Raw genomic sequence first — 13,963 nt, 5'->3', positions numbered from 1 at the left:
TTCGATCATCGTTTGTCCCCTGATTGAGTGTGCATAGACAGGTGACATCAGATGGGAGGAAGGAGGACATGGCAAAAGGAATACAAATGAGTAACTGTATTTTACATGCTGGACAGAGGACAGTGCTGGACTTGCAGGCATGATGATGGTGGCTGTCCTTGCCCTGCTAAAGCACCCCTAGGATAGGATAGGGTGGCTCCCACTGTGAAGGAGGCAGGTGGCATCTCCAGGCTGGATCAGGCAGCCGCGTTATGATGAAGCTACAGGTTTTGTGTTAGTAGAGCTGCAAGTGCAGATGTAGCCTTCAGAAATGCAGTACCAGAAGGTGCAGGGTGGAGGAGCCTGGCTTGTCATCACATTCAGATAGTCATAAAGCAAAGACAGCAATTATAGCTCATGCTTCCTGGATGCCTACTATGTGCTAGACCCTTTGGTAAGGGAATTTACATACTTATTTATTCCTTCAAGGAACCCTGAGATAAACAGAATATGGAAGTGGATATAAGAATACACACACAAACACAGGCACACACATATATAAATATACCACATATATAAATAAAACACACCCATCTATATCCATATGTGTAGGTGTGTGTATATATGTATATATATATGCAAATATGTATTTAATAACTGTAAACTTGGTTTAACTTTGCATAAATCACTTATCCTCTATTTCTCTTGCCTTTAATATGGAAATATACTGCCTATATCTGTTTATTCATATATTTAAAACAATGTTTATACTCTCTAAACTTTCATTTCTTTCTAGTGACCAAAATGTATTAGATACTCAGCTATGGGAAAGTCCCATTGAGGAAGAATAGCTAAAGGTAGACTTTGACCTGGGAAGAGCTGCCTTTTCAAGCAGTGATGGCTCCAGTGGCAGGTGCATCAAGAAATTCTGCCTGGTGAATATCAGAGGAATGAACATCACTGCTGTGCTGCCTGACACACTTGTGTTGTCCAAGCTATGTAAGTGTTGACCATTGTTCACACGTGCACATGCGCATTAGAGTTCCTTGTTCACCATGTATCCTGAGTGCTTCTGTCAGTGCCCGGCACCTAGCAGACTGAATGAATGAGTTCAAGGTAAGAGAGGAGAGTTCAGTTTCTATGCCTTCCACAAAGTCATAGAGTAGGAGCATGGCAAACTTACATCCCATCCCCATGTAAGCGCTCTTAGCTTCCGGGCCTGAATCTAAAGAGCAGACAGTTTAATCTCAGTCTGGTTTAATGCTCTCAGCATTTCAGCCATTGTTTTCCACAATTCTTTTTGTCTGTAAAATTCTTAGAACTAGCCCCTGAGATTTAAGGATTTCCTTCATGTGGTTTTCATCTCTCCTTCTAAGCAAAGGCAAAGTTAACTTTAAACAATGTTAGGGGAGAGGTGAATGCCAGTGTCCTATGGCCCTGTGTGCATGCGTGTGTGCACGTGCATGTGTGTGTGTGCATGTGTGTGTGTGTGTGTGTGCAAACACACACTTGTGATGCTGAGAATACTGGTCTTATTTTCTTCCAAACATGTTAGCTCCACAATTTCATAATTAGGGGGGATGCTAACATTCCATGATTGGAAAATGTCACCCTGCGTGACTAATTTGCCAGCAGGGCCTAATTGAAGTTCGGCATCATCTGCGGCTCCTGTAAAGTCTTTCTTCTGAAGTGTGGAGGCAGAGGCGGTGGCGGTGGCAGCACAGTGGCAGGGAGCCAGGTTGGGCGAGTGGACGGCGATTTATTGCCCCTCATTTCTCAACAGTTCTGAAGGGTCAGATGGGACGTCAGCTGTGGTTGAAATGGGGTTGGCCATAAAGGAAAAATCTGGGGCTGGACTAACCCATGTGGCAGGTGGCACTCAATAAATAGCTGGGCTTTCTCCAGGGAGGGCTGTTTGTTTTTTTTTTTTGAGTCGGGGGCTCTTTTGTGTGAATGCAAACATCACAAAGAAGCAGGACCGGAGGCAGCGTAAGGCAGAGGGTACATTCTACAGAGTTTGTCCACTAGACTGCAGGATCCTTGAAGTCCAGGGATGTGTGCTGATTTATTCCCGGGTTCTCAGTGCCTGTCGTCATGCATGGCACCAAGTGGGCATCCAGGTATCGTTTCCTGCATGGATGGAAGGAATAGTGACCTCTGTTTCTTGAAGTCAGAGAGGACTTTGTATTGGATTCTTGACCTGAATTTTAGGGAGTGAGTAGCAGCAGCAGGAGGCTGGGACATAAATGTATTTGATATTTGAGACCTTAATTCATTCAAAAAATTTCTTCTTTGGCATTTTCTATGCATAAGATATGAGACCAGATACTGGATATAAACTGAACAAACTCTCATGGTTTCTGCTTTGTGGAGGTCACATTCTAGTGAGAGGGTCAGACGAAAACTAGACAAGAAAGAAGCCAAGTCACCGCCAAGTTACAAATTTGTCCAGTGCTGTAATTAAAAATTACATATGTGTGGTGAGGGAGGACGCTATTTTCATATGGTGGTCAAGGAAGGCCTCTCTGAGGAGGTGACATCCAGTTGACACAGGAGTGATGAGAGGGAACCAGCCATTTGAGGATGGAGGGAAGCGCATTCCAGGCAGAGGGAACAGAGGGAACAGCATGAGAGAAGAGTGTGCAGCAGGAAAGAGAGTGAACTGAAACAAGGGCTGAAATTGTGGTGTGGAGGGGGAGGAGTGTTGGAGATGTTACAGAGGCAGGCATGGGCTGGATTATGCAGGACTTTGTTTGACTTAGGGAGAAATTTGGATTTTATTCCAAGCACAATGGAGATTCATTAATGAGGTATAAATAGGAGCAATACTTTTATTTTGTTTTTGTTTATGTTTTTTTTTTTAGAGACAGGGTCTCACTCCGTCTACTCACCCAGGCTGGAGTACAGTGGTGTGATCAAAGCCCACTGTGGCCTTGAGTTCTCTGGCTCAAGGTCATCTTCCCACTTCAGCCTCCCAAGTAGCTGGGACTACGGGTGCACACCACCATGCCTGGCTAATTTTTAATTTTCTTATTTTCTTTCTTTCTTTTTTTTTTTTTTTAGAGACAGAGTCTTGCTGTGTTGCCCAGGCTGGTCTCAAACTCCTGGGCTTAAGTGATTCTCTTGCCTCAGCCTCCCAAAATGCTGGGATTATAGGTATGAGTCAATGTGCCTGGCCTTAGGGATATAATTTCATGAAGATGAAAAATCCTGCTTTAGAGAATGGATTATGGAGTGGCGGGGTAAGAATGGATCCAGGACCCTGGTTAGGCTACTGGAGTGGTCAGAAGAAAGAGGAGGCTCTGTGGGATGCTAGGGAGTAGCAGTATTTTTCTTGCAGACAGTGGGAGCTGTTGAAGCATTTTGTCCAGCAGTGGGTAACTGGGTGGGGTGTGTATTTTGTAATAATTGCTCTAGTGGCAGTGTAGAGAATGCATTGGAGGAAAGAAAGAAGGAAGGAGGAAAATCAGTTTCTGATTATGTTATAGGGACCATATTTTAAGAGGGAAATGGGCAAACTGTAGCTGACCAGGATGGCCATGGATGGAAAACGCTGTGTGAGGGAGAGTCAAGGATCCAGCCTGATTGAGCAAAGAGAAACACATTGGGCAAGACAGCCCCCATGCTCTGCGGGAGTGGCCATCAACCAGGAGGGAGCAGACCTCTAGGGGTGAAAGCGATGGGGTCACTGGGAAGCTCAATATGTGAAAGGGACAGCTTTCTGACAGTTAGAATAGCTTGGCTATGGGACAGGTTTTACGCATATGAATACAATTACTTCTGTTTTTAATTTTTTCCCCTCTACATCATGTGAAAACAGGTAGATGAGTTCTCACTGAATTGGGAGGCATGGTTGGGATGGTCTGCTTTAAAATAGCAATGATGTGGTATATTCAAACCTCATTTTGAGAATCTCAAGGAGATCCTACTGCTCCCAAACTGAGGAACCAGGAGGCACCCATGTGACTGATTGGGAGGGACATGCCCCGTGTAAACTAGAACTGTGGGAAGAGACCATTCTTTTGCACACCCCATTTCCTGGATAAAAGGAAAAAGACACTCCTATTTTTGATCTTTTAATTCAAGAAATGGGGCAAAAGCAATCTAACCTGATCCTGGACTTTCTCTTGAGTTGCACACAGAGGATTCCTTTCATTCATCCTTCCTCTTGCTATTTTCCTTTAACTCTTAATCACTCACCAACCTCCCTCCCCATCCAGAAGAGCACCAACTCAAGAACTAAACTACAAGAATATAGAATAAAAAATAAATGCTCACGGAAAACCCACTGCTATCAGCAGCCCCCACCCCCTCCCCATGTACTACTCTCCCAGAATTAATTCAGGAGGGGAAGCTATAATCTGATTTCAGATTAATAATGTACTCAGCAGCCCACCCAGCTGTCGTTCTCTCTCTCTTTCCTCTCTCTCTAGCTTCATCAGTTCCTGAATCGCTTTCAGGCCAGTCTTTTCACATGTGATTTCTCCACTTCCTAATATTTCATTTTAATTCCAGCCCCCCTTCCTTTGCAAATCCTCTAACTGCACAGACCACCCTGGTTTTCCCCTCTGATCCCCTTCTGCTGCCTTCATTATCAGCAAGACAGACCAGCATCTGCCAGGAGAGCTGCACTGACTCGATTCTGCCTTGGATTCAAGACCTAAGGCAGATTATTGCCCCTGTTATCAATATAAAGGACATTTTAATTTTCTGGAAGCCAAGAACAGGCAACTTACTAGAAGTCCAAATGGTAGACGGCCACAGAGCTCCTGGCCTGCCCCCCATCTTCCACTGTGTTCTGGAACAGAGCAGGTCCCCTCACACCCTATAAGGAGGGCTCACTCTGGGTCTGGGGGAGCCACTGGGTCTGGCCTGGCCAGGCAGGCCCCATGCCATAGCTCTGAGCAGGAGTCGATAGTACTCTGCAGAGCTCAGAGGCTGGGTGGAAGTGCAGGGCTAGGGTGTGCTCAAGCTCAAGGAGGGGTGGTCAGCCAGCTCAGGGACAAGGGGAAAGGTGGAGATCGCCCTCACTGCTCCCCAAGTCCCTCCACACCCTTCTTCAGTTGCTCAGGGTCAAGTACCAGAGAGACTGTGCCAGAGAATGGCCAGCTCTGGGGCAGGTGTTCAGGTTCCTCAAGCAGGCATGTGTGGCAGGACAGGCCGCAGACCTTTGGACACAGCCCTGAGCCAGAGTTTCCAGTGCTCCGGCACCTGCTGGCTTTCAGGAATGTCCAGACGGTGACTACCAGAAACACAGCTTGCATCCCTGGAGGGTCCACTTCCCCTCAAAGGTGGGTCTCAGGGGGATCCCCATTCAGCAACTATGGGGCTGCCCTATTTCCTCTGGATGGAGCTTCAGTTTGAGGAATCATTTGATTTTGGATGGTGGCAGCCTTGCTCCTTCCTGGAACTCCTGCCACCATACCTTAGGATGGCCTTCCTTGTTTTCATCTCACAGGAGTGCCTTGAAGGCAGGGACTGTGTCTTGTACTACTTTATATCCCCAAAACACCAAGCTCTTGATCATGTGAGATGTTCGATAGATAGTTTTCTCCAGGGGATCAAGGCAGCGTGGAGGAGAGGAGAGAGCTCAGGTCCCCTGTCTGCACACCTGCGCTGTAGTCTCTGTGTCAGTGCCTGTAGCTGTGCCAGCCTGAGAAGGTCTACCGGTTTCTTGTGACTGCCTTAACAATGTACCACAACCTGAGTGCTTAAAACAGCAGATGTTTATTCTATTGCAGTTCCAGAGGGCAGGCATCCAGCATCAAGGTTTCAGCAAGATTCGTTCTTGCATGCAGGAGGTCCTGGGGCAGAATCTGTTTCTCGTCCCCTTCCTGGCTTCTGGTGGTCGCTGCACTCTGGTATCCTCTGGCTTGCAGCTGCGTTCATCCAATCGCTGCCTCCCTTGTCACATGGTGTTCTTCTTCTGTGTCTCTGTGTCCCTGTGTCTTCAGCGGGCCTTCTTATAAAGGCACTAGTCATTGGATTTAGGACCCACCCTACTCTGTTATGACCTGACTCGATGACATCTGCTAACGCCGTATTTCTAAATAAGGCCACCTTCACAGGTATGGGGGTGGTATGGGCTAGGATGTTGACATATCTCTTTCGGGGACTTAATTCACCTCACATCAGAAGGTTACTCCACCTATCCAAGGGTATCACACCCTAGGAGAAGCTCGAGATACTTGAACTTGGAGAGAGGAGATCGGCCACGAGACCTAAGCGCTATGAACTGTGGTGTTACCTTGACGAAGGCTCTTTACTTTCTTTCTTTTTCTTTTTTATTTTTTGTGAGATTGAGTCTTACTCTGTCACCCAGGCTGGAGTGCAGTGGCCCGATCTCGCTTCACTGAAATCGCTACTTCCTGGATTCAGGTGATTCTCCTGCCTCAGTCTCCTGAGTAGCTGGGATTACAGGCACACACCACCACACCCAGCTAATTTTTGTGTTTTTAGTAGAGATGGGGTTTCATCGTGTTGGCCAGGCTGGTCTTGATCTCCTGACCTCAAGTAATCTGCCCACCTCAGCCTCCCAAAGTGCTGGGATTACGGACATGAACCAGCCTAAGTCTCTTTACTTTCACAGACCTCAGTTTCTTTGTCTACAAAATAAGGACATCCAACTAGATTTCTGAGATAACTTCCAGTCCTAACATTTTATGATTTGAAATTTATTTTTGATTTAGCCATTTTCCTGCCTCAAAGAGAAAGACAAAGAATGAATAATAAGAAAACCAAGAAAGCAGAGAAATAGAAAGAAGTAAAGGAAAAGAAAATAATCAGGGGAGAAATACGGTGAGCAGGAACATCAGACAAGCAGAAAAGTGGAAGCAAGTGTGATAGCCCAAACAAAACCAGAGGAGGACATCTGAGGGAGCAGAAAACGGAAGCCTATTTGTCTGCGTGTGTGTGTGCCTGTGGGTTTGCATTTAACCTCGTTTGCTCATAATCTGGCTGCAAAAAATATATAGCTATATAATAAGGAGCCAGACATTTCCCCTGGTTGCATACAAACTCCTGTTTTATCAACCATTATCTCCTGATGCCATTAATTTAGAACATATTGTTTGAGGGACTGCCGAGGCACGACCTGGGGAAGGTGCTCTGTGTGTGTGTAATGACGGCAAGCCTTCTTTTTTTTTCTCCCTCCTTTACATAAAGCAAAGCAGTGTGTTGACAAAAGTCAGGTCAGGGAGAGAAGCATTTTCCATGTCTGCGGCACCAGCCTGTCTTCAGCTGCCGGCTCACGTTCCACCTGGAAAGATTGCAGTAGAAACAGCCTTCCCTTACTTGAGTTGTGCATGTTCTCTCTGGCTCCTCGCCCAGTGATCCTGGCACACACCCAGAGCCCCGGGCCCCATTCAGGCTGCAGGAAGAGCCACCTCCATATCTCTGTATAGCTCTGTTGCTTTCTCCAGGGTGGGAATCCTTGGACTGAGATTCCCCCAAATAAATCCCCTTGTTGGGAAGAAGCTGCAGCTCCTGCTTCTTTAACTATTGCTCTCAGTTTGCAGGCTACCAAGTTATGTGCCACCTCCATTCATATTCACCCCCTCCCCCAGCTGTGTGGTTGCTGACCTTCTCATAATAGCTAGTCTACAATAATTGTGCAGCAAGTGGGGTTGCCAATTAAATTGTGCAGTGATACTTATGCAGCAATTAGGGGTGTGCATAATTGTACAGCAAGTAGGGTTGCAAATAAAAATCCAGCATACCCACTACTTTAGAATTTCAAATCAGCAATGTATTTTTTAGGATAAGTATGTTCCAAATATTGTATGGGACATATTATACTTTTTAAAATAAAAATTATTCTTTTTTTTTTTTTTTTTTTTGCAAATTCAAATTGAACTGGGCAACTTGTATACTTTCTGGCTACCCTTGAGGCAGGGGGAACTGACACTGTAAAGCTCCCTTGCTCTTCCTGTTTTCATTCTTCTTGGGTCTGAGACAGCCAAGTCTCTGCATTATTGGCAACCTCTCCTTCCCTACCCCCTCTGACATTTTGCATGTGATGCTTCTAGTTCTTTTTGTTCTTGGTCAGTCCTTTTGGATAGAGGGAGTCAGGTAAATGCTGTAAAAAAAATAAATAAATAGGCTTGCCCATCACCCAGATTAACCCTTGGGAATTGTGTCTCTATTCCATTGTGATTTGTTTGCCAGCATTCAGGTAATGCTCCTTTTTTTTTTTTTTTAACATGTGTTCATTCATGGGTAATTATTTTTTGCCATCAGGACACCCAGGGAAGACGGAACACTGAGATGCAAAATCCGTCAAAATGGCAACCATTCTAGCAATCACACGTGTAAGAATCTGCCCCAAAGAAATAATCAGAGATGTGCAGAGATTTATGTACAAGGATGTGCATCCCAGTGCTATTTATAATAGTGAAATATTGGAGACCCTCCATGTGTCCAACAGTGGGAGGATGGTAAATGATGGGATATTCCTAGAATGGAATATTATGTGACAGCTAAAAATCATGTTTTTAGAAAAATATTTTATGACATAGCAGTGTTAATAATATAGAGTGAAAAAAATGAAACATGGCAGTGTGATCCTAATACACATGTTCACCAATATGTTAGTTGTTTGGAAGAGCAGAGAGCCCTGCCTGCAGCACTGCATATAATTCGTTTCAGAGTTTCTCCCCTTCTGATGGTCAGGACACCATGGTTGAAAATCAGCATGGAATTGTGGTTTGATTCCATTTTACCTCTGGGGAATCATTGTTTGCTTGTTTTTCAGCACTGGGGTAGGTGTGAAGAGACAAAAAGGGGACAAAACTAGTGCCTCTGTTCATAAAATCATGTCTCTCACATATGCAGAGGGAATGACACATCTTGGAGAACCCAGAAGTGACATGGTCTCCTCACAGCTCCCTCTATCTCATCTTCCCTGTCTGCAAGGCTACTGTTTAACTTCCTAGACTCCAATCCCATCCTAGTAAGCTTCTGCCCAACATTCTTCAATGGCTCCTTATTACATTTAGCAGTGGCTCCCAATCTGTGGAGGACTCCCCAGAACTGGAGCTCGGAAACCCATGTCTCCCACACAGTCTCACACAGACAATCAGCAAATTATGCACATTGTTTTTCAATGCGGGTAAATGCTGTTGACATCAATACAATACAGAATATTGTTTAAAAAGCATTTTTTTGGTAGGGGGAGGAAGGGAAGAATGAATAAAAAGAACACAGAGGATCTTTAGGGCAGTGAAACAATTATTCTGCATGATACTGCAATGGTAGATACATTCAATGTACATTTCAAAACCCATAGACTATACAACACAAAGAGTGAACCCTAATGTAAACCACAGACTTTGGTTAATAATAATGTATCAGTATTGGCTCATCTATTATACAAATGTACTACACTAATGCAAGATGTTAAAAATAGGGGAACCTGAGGAAGGCAGGTGGGGGTATCAATGGAAACTCTCTGTATATTCCACTAATTTTTTTCCCCTGTAAACCTAAAACTGCTTCCTTCAAAAAAAGTCTATTAATTTTTTAGAAGGGCTTTTTTTATGTAGTATTGATACAGAATTTCCTTGGTCACTTTGCAAGCCAGGGACCTCTGACCAGTGACACCCCACTCAGGTCTTGCTCGACCAGGCTGCCTGTTGGAGGAGACAGCCTGCCTACTCGGGCTGAGTCTGGCTTGCACACTGGTTGCTAAGTTCTTGTCCCCCACCCAAGAAGAATGAGGATGCACTGACAATCAAAGAGTGAGCAAGGTGGGAAGTTTTATTGAGTGATGAAACAGCTTTCAGCAGAAAGGAGATGTAGGGTGGTCCCTTACCTGAAGGTAGGAAAGTCCTCCCAGTGTGACTGAGACTGGAGCTTTTATGGGCTCAAATAGGGGAGAGGCAGGCAAATAGGAACAGAAGTTCTCACTCTGGGTCATGGGTTTCATCTGGGACCAGCAGTCCAGTTGTTCAGCATTCATGCTGTTTTTTTGGCTTGAAGGTGGGGTTTTACTTAGGTCCCTATCTACCTAGGAGCTTGGCTGCCTCCTGCCATTCTCAGTATACTTAAAATTTTTAAATATGCTTTCTAATCAATCAACTTAAAATATACTTAAGATGAAATGATGGTCACTGAAACAGAGAAATTATTTCCTTTTAAAATTGTGGTTGCCAATCTTTGTTTCATGTTTCTAGAGTAAAAGTATGGGCTTTATTTTTTTTTAAGACTTCAAAGGTTTATTTATTTTGTATGAATGAATACTTGATTTTCATACAACTTATTTATAAAAAGCCTTTAAAATGGAGAGAGGTTGTTCCCACTCAGACAGCTGGGGAACCATTGGCCTATTAATCAAAATTTAGCTACTCAGCGTCACCTGGTCCCCACACTCCCCACCACCAGCTCCTTCCTCAGCATGCCATCAGCCTTCAAGCTGTTTCTTCTTTGAACATCTTTTTCCACTTCTTCACTCTTCCATTTTACTTCCTTCTTTAAGGCTAGATTGGAACATCACATCCTCGCTGAAGACTTCTCGGTTGTCTGGCTTAGACATGGCCTCTTGCTTTGTGCTCTAAAACGTCCTGTTTACACCATGATATGGCTTGGCTCTGGGTCCCCACCCAAATCTAATCTCAAATTGTAATCCGCACATTGTTGGGGGGGACCTGGTGGGAGGTGATTGGATCGTGGGGTGGTTCCCACCATGCTGTTCTGGTGATAGGGAGGGAGTCATGAGATCTGATGGTTTTAAAAGTGGCAGTTTTTCCTGTGCTCTCTCTTGCCTGCTGCCGTGTAAGACGTGCCTTGCTTCCCTTTTGTCTTCTGCCACAACTATAACTTTCCTGAGGCCTCCCCAGCCATGTGGAATTGTGAGTCAATTAAATCTCCTTTCTTTACAAATTGCCCAGTCTGGGTGGTAATTCTTTATAGCAGTGTGAAAATGGACTTGGACAGAGAATTGGTACAGGCAGACTGGGGCACTGCTATAAAGATAACCTGAAAATGTGGGAGTGACTTTGGAACTGGGTAATGGGCAGAGGTTGGAACAGTTCAGAGAGCTCAGAAGAAGACAGGAAAATGTGGAAAAGTTTGGAACTTCCTAGAGACTTGCTGAATGGTTTTGACCAAAATGCTAATAGTGATAGGGATAATGAAGTCCAAGCTGAGGTGATCTCAGATGGAGATGAGAAGCTTCTTGGAAACTGGAACAAAGGTCACTCTGGCTATGCTTTAGGAAACAGACTGGCTTCATTTTACCCTTGCCCTAGAAATCTGTGGAACTTTGAACTTGAGAGAGATGATTTAGGGTATCTGGCAGAAGAAATTTCTAAGCAACAAGACATTCAAGAGGTGACCTGGTTGATTCTGAAAGCATTCAGTTATAGTGCTCACCAAGAAATGGTTTGAAATTGGAACTTATATTTAAAGGGGAAGCAGAGCATAAAGTTTGGAAATTTTGTAGCCTGTTGGTGGTTTCCCCCCTGCTGTACTTGTGATAGCGATGGAGTTCTCATGAGATCTGATAGTTTAAAAATGGCAGTTTTTCCTGTGCTCTCTCTTGCCTGCCACCATGTAAGGTGTGCCTGGCTTTCCCTACACTTTCTGCCATGATTGTAAATTTCCTGAGGCCTCCCAAGCCATGTGGAACTGTGAGTCAATTAAACCTTTTTTATGAATTACCCAGTCTTTAGTGGCATTCTTCATAGCAATGTGAAAATGGACTAATACACACCATATTGAGGCACTTGCAATGGTTTCATTCATACCTCTGTTTCCTCTCTTTAGGGGAAGGTACATGTTTTAAGCCTTTAAAAAATTATCCCAGCTTCTTGAACAGTGACTAGAAATGTGTTTATTAACTGAGACAGTTACCTTGTCCCCAGCCCAAATGGAGGTCCCAGCTGAAGGATTCTCATGCCTTAGTTCATCCATCCATTCATTTAACAACTAAGGGTCAGATGCTACTGGGGGCACTGAGGATATGGTGAGTACAAGATAGAGGAGGTCTCTTCTCCCAGGGAACTGTCATTCTTATGGGAGGGATAAATAATATACAAGTAACAGTAAACAGATAAACAAGAGAATCTTAGATCAAAACAGGGCAATGCCATTCATTCAGTCATTCAACAAATATCTATTCAGCACCTATGACATGTTAGGTATTCCTCTAGTTGCTGGGCATGTGGAAGAGAACAAAACAAAGAGACTGTCTTCAAGGATGCTCTTGGGGTAGAAAAGGACTTGGCAGATGAGGTGTAGTATCAGATAGGATGGTCAAGGTAGGCATCTCAGAGGCACTGCATGGGACCTAAGTAATGAACAGGATGGTGCTTGAACAAACACTTCTATAAATAATGAAGAAGAACCAGTCATGGAAAGATCAGGAAGAGAATTGCTCCAGGAAGATGAGAAAATAAGTACAATGGCCCCAAGGCAGGAATGAACTTGGCCTGAGGAACACAAGCAGGCCAGTGTGTCTGCAGTGGCGAGAGCTGAGGGTGGCAGCTCCTGTGGGGCCCCGCAGGTGGTGCTCAGGTGTTTAGATTTTTGTTTTATTTTATTTTAAATGCATGAGGAACTATTAGTGCAGGATGGATAAATGTGGATCAGCTTCCTGGAGCTCACATCTGAAGATCTGATTCAGTGAGTATGGTGTGCAGCCTTGGAATCTGCAAAACATTCCCCAGGTGGTTTCAAAGCAAGAAGTCTGTGAATAATTCTTGATGGTAGATTATTTTAGAGAGATCACTAAGACTTTTGCTAAATGCCTGCTATTTAGATTTGGAATCAGCATGGGAGGAGGCTTTGGGTCAAATACATCATAGAGCCACAAGGAAGGATAACTGGTTCCCTGCAGCACCCCAGTTCTTCTTTGGCCTAGCACTGAGACTCCTTTATGATTTGAGAAAGTCTTGGAGAGCTTGTGGAGCATCAGCTTCTTATATGGGCCCCAGTTCCTGGAGAAAGCAATACAAAGGTTGCATTGGCTTAGGGCACAGAGTTCTGAAGTTCATGCATTTAACGACTCTGAGCTCTGGCTTTCTAAAATGGCTCCAAAATTAAGCAAATAAACTGGATGAGATTCACTCAAGGATTCCTTCTCTATAAATAAAAAGAAGTCAAATAAAAATTGGATTATATTAATTTGTGAAAATCATGATAATCTTCTGAAGCAGGTAGGTCAGGATCATTATCCATGGCAGAGTTGAGTTGAGAATCCAGCATCTCCTGGTCCACAGCCCCAGGCTCTTCCAAAACATCCAGCATCAGCTCCTCAGTCCACGTTCAGTGCATACCCAAACCCCTGATACCTAAAACCCTGTTTCTTCTTCTGTTCCTCTGTTTACAGACAGGACTGCACCCAGGCAGGTAGGCTATTTTGTTTAAAGGTGTCTGAGGAAGAAACACTCACAACCTCGCTCTGAGCCCTTTCTGGGACCATGGCCTCTTGGGATTTCTTGTGCAAGGAAAGGAAGCAGGGCTGAGCTTGGGGCTGAGCAATGAAGACCAGATGACGTCTGCTACATACTAGCTGGGTGACTTTAGGCAAGTCCTGTCCCTCTCTGGGCCTGGGTTTGCTCCTCTTCAAAGTGAACTGGTGAGATGAAATGTAAATTCTGACTTCATTCCATGGTTTTCCAGGTGTTTGCTTTATAGAGCTGGGGAAATTGAGGCTTAGCGTCAGGACATCTTGAAGAATTGTCTTTAGAATAGAGAGTAGAATTATAATTGCTCTCTGGTTCCCTGTTCAGTGAGCTGGCCACTGCCAGACCATACTCCCTCTCCAGCAAGGTTTTGTTCAAAGCAGCATGAAGAGAGGGCTGGAACAAGCCCACTGGCCTCTCGGTCCTGCTCCTCATTTTCCACTCCAGCCTCATTTAGAAGGAGGCTTTTATTATCTCTTTTTCTCTTGGTTTCCTTTCTTTCCTATTGGGATACAGCTGCAAACACAATTAGAGAGGACAAATGCTAATTTCATCTAGAACTGGAGACCAAATTTCTTTTT

At 44.4% G+C, this 13,963-nt stretch overlaps 1 long non-coding RNA gene across 1 annotated transcript in view; it reads left to right on the top strand.

Annotated features, from left to right (window-relative positions):
- The first annotated feature begins 923 nt into the window (after nt 1-923).
- Nucleotides 924-13,963, top strand: part of LOC110568912 (uncharacterized) — a 303,666-nt gene continuing 290,626 nt past the window's right edge. The window contains exon 1 of the long non-coding RNA XR_002479079.2: nt 924-978. This is a non-coding gene — a long non-coding RNA (uncharacterized LOC110568912). The remainder of the gene's footprint in view (nt 979-13,963) is intronic.

Source organism: Aotus nancymaae, unplaced genomic scaffold, assembly GCF_030222135.1.
Source record: "Aotus nancymaae isolate 86718 unplaced genomic scaffold, 86718_ANA_hifiasm-v0.15.2.pri h1tg000002l, whole genome shotgun sequence".
NCBI lineage: Eukaryota > Metazoa > Chordata > Mammalia > Primates > Aotidae > Aotus > Aotus nancymaae.
This window is presented reverse-complemented; position numbering and strand designations above follow the sequence as displayed.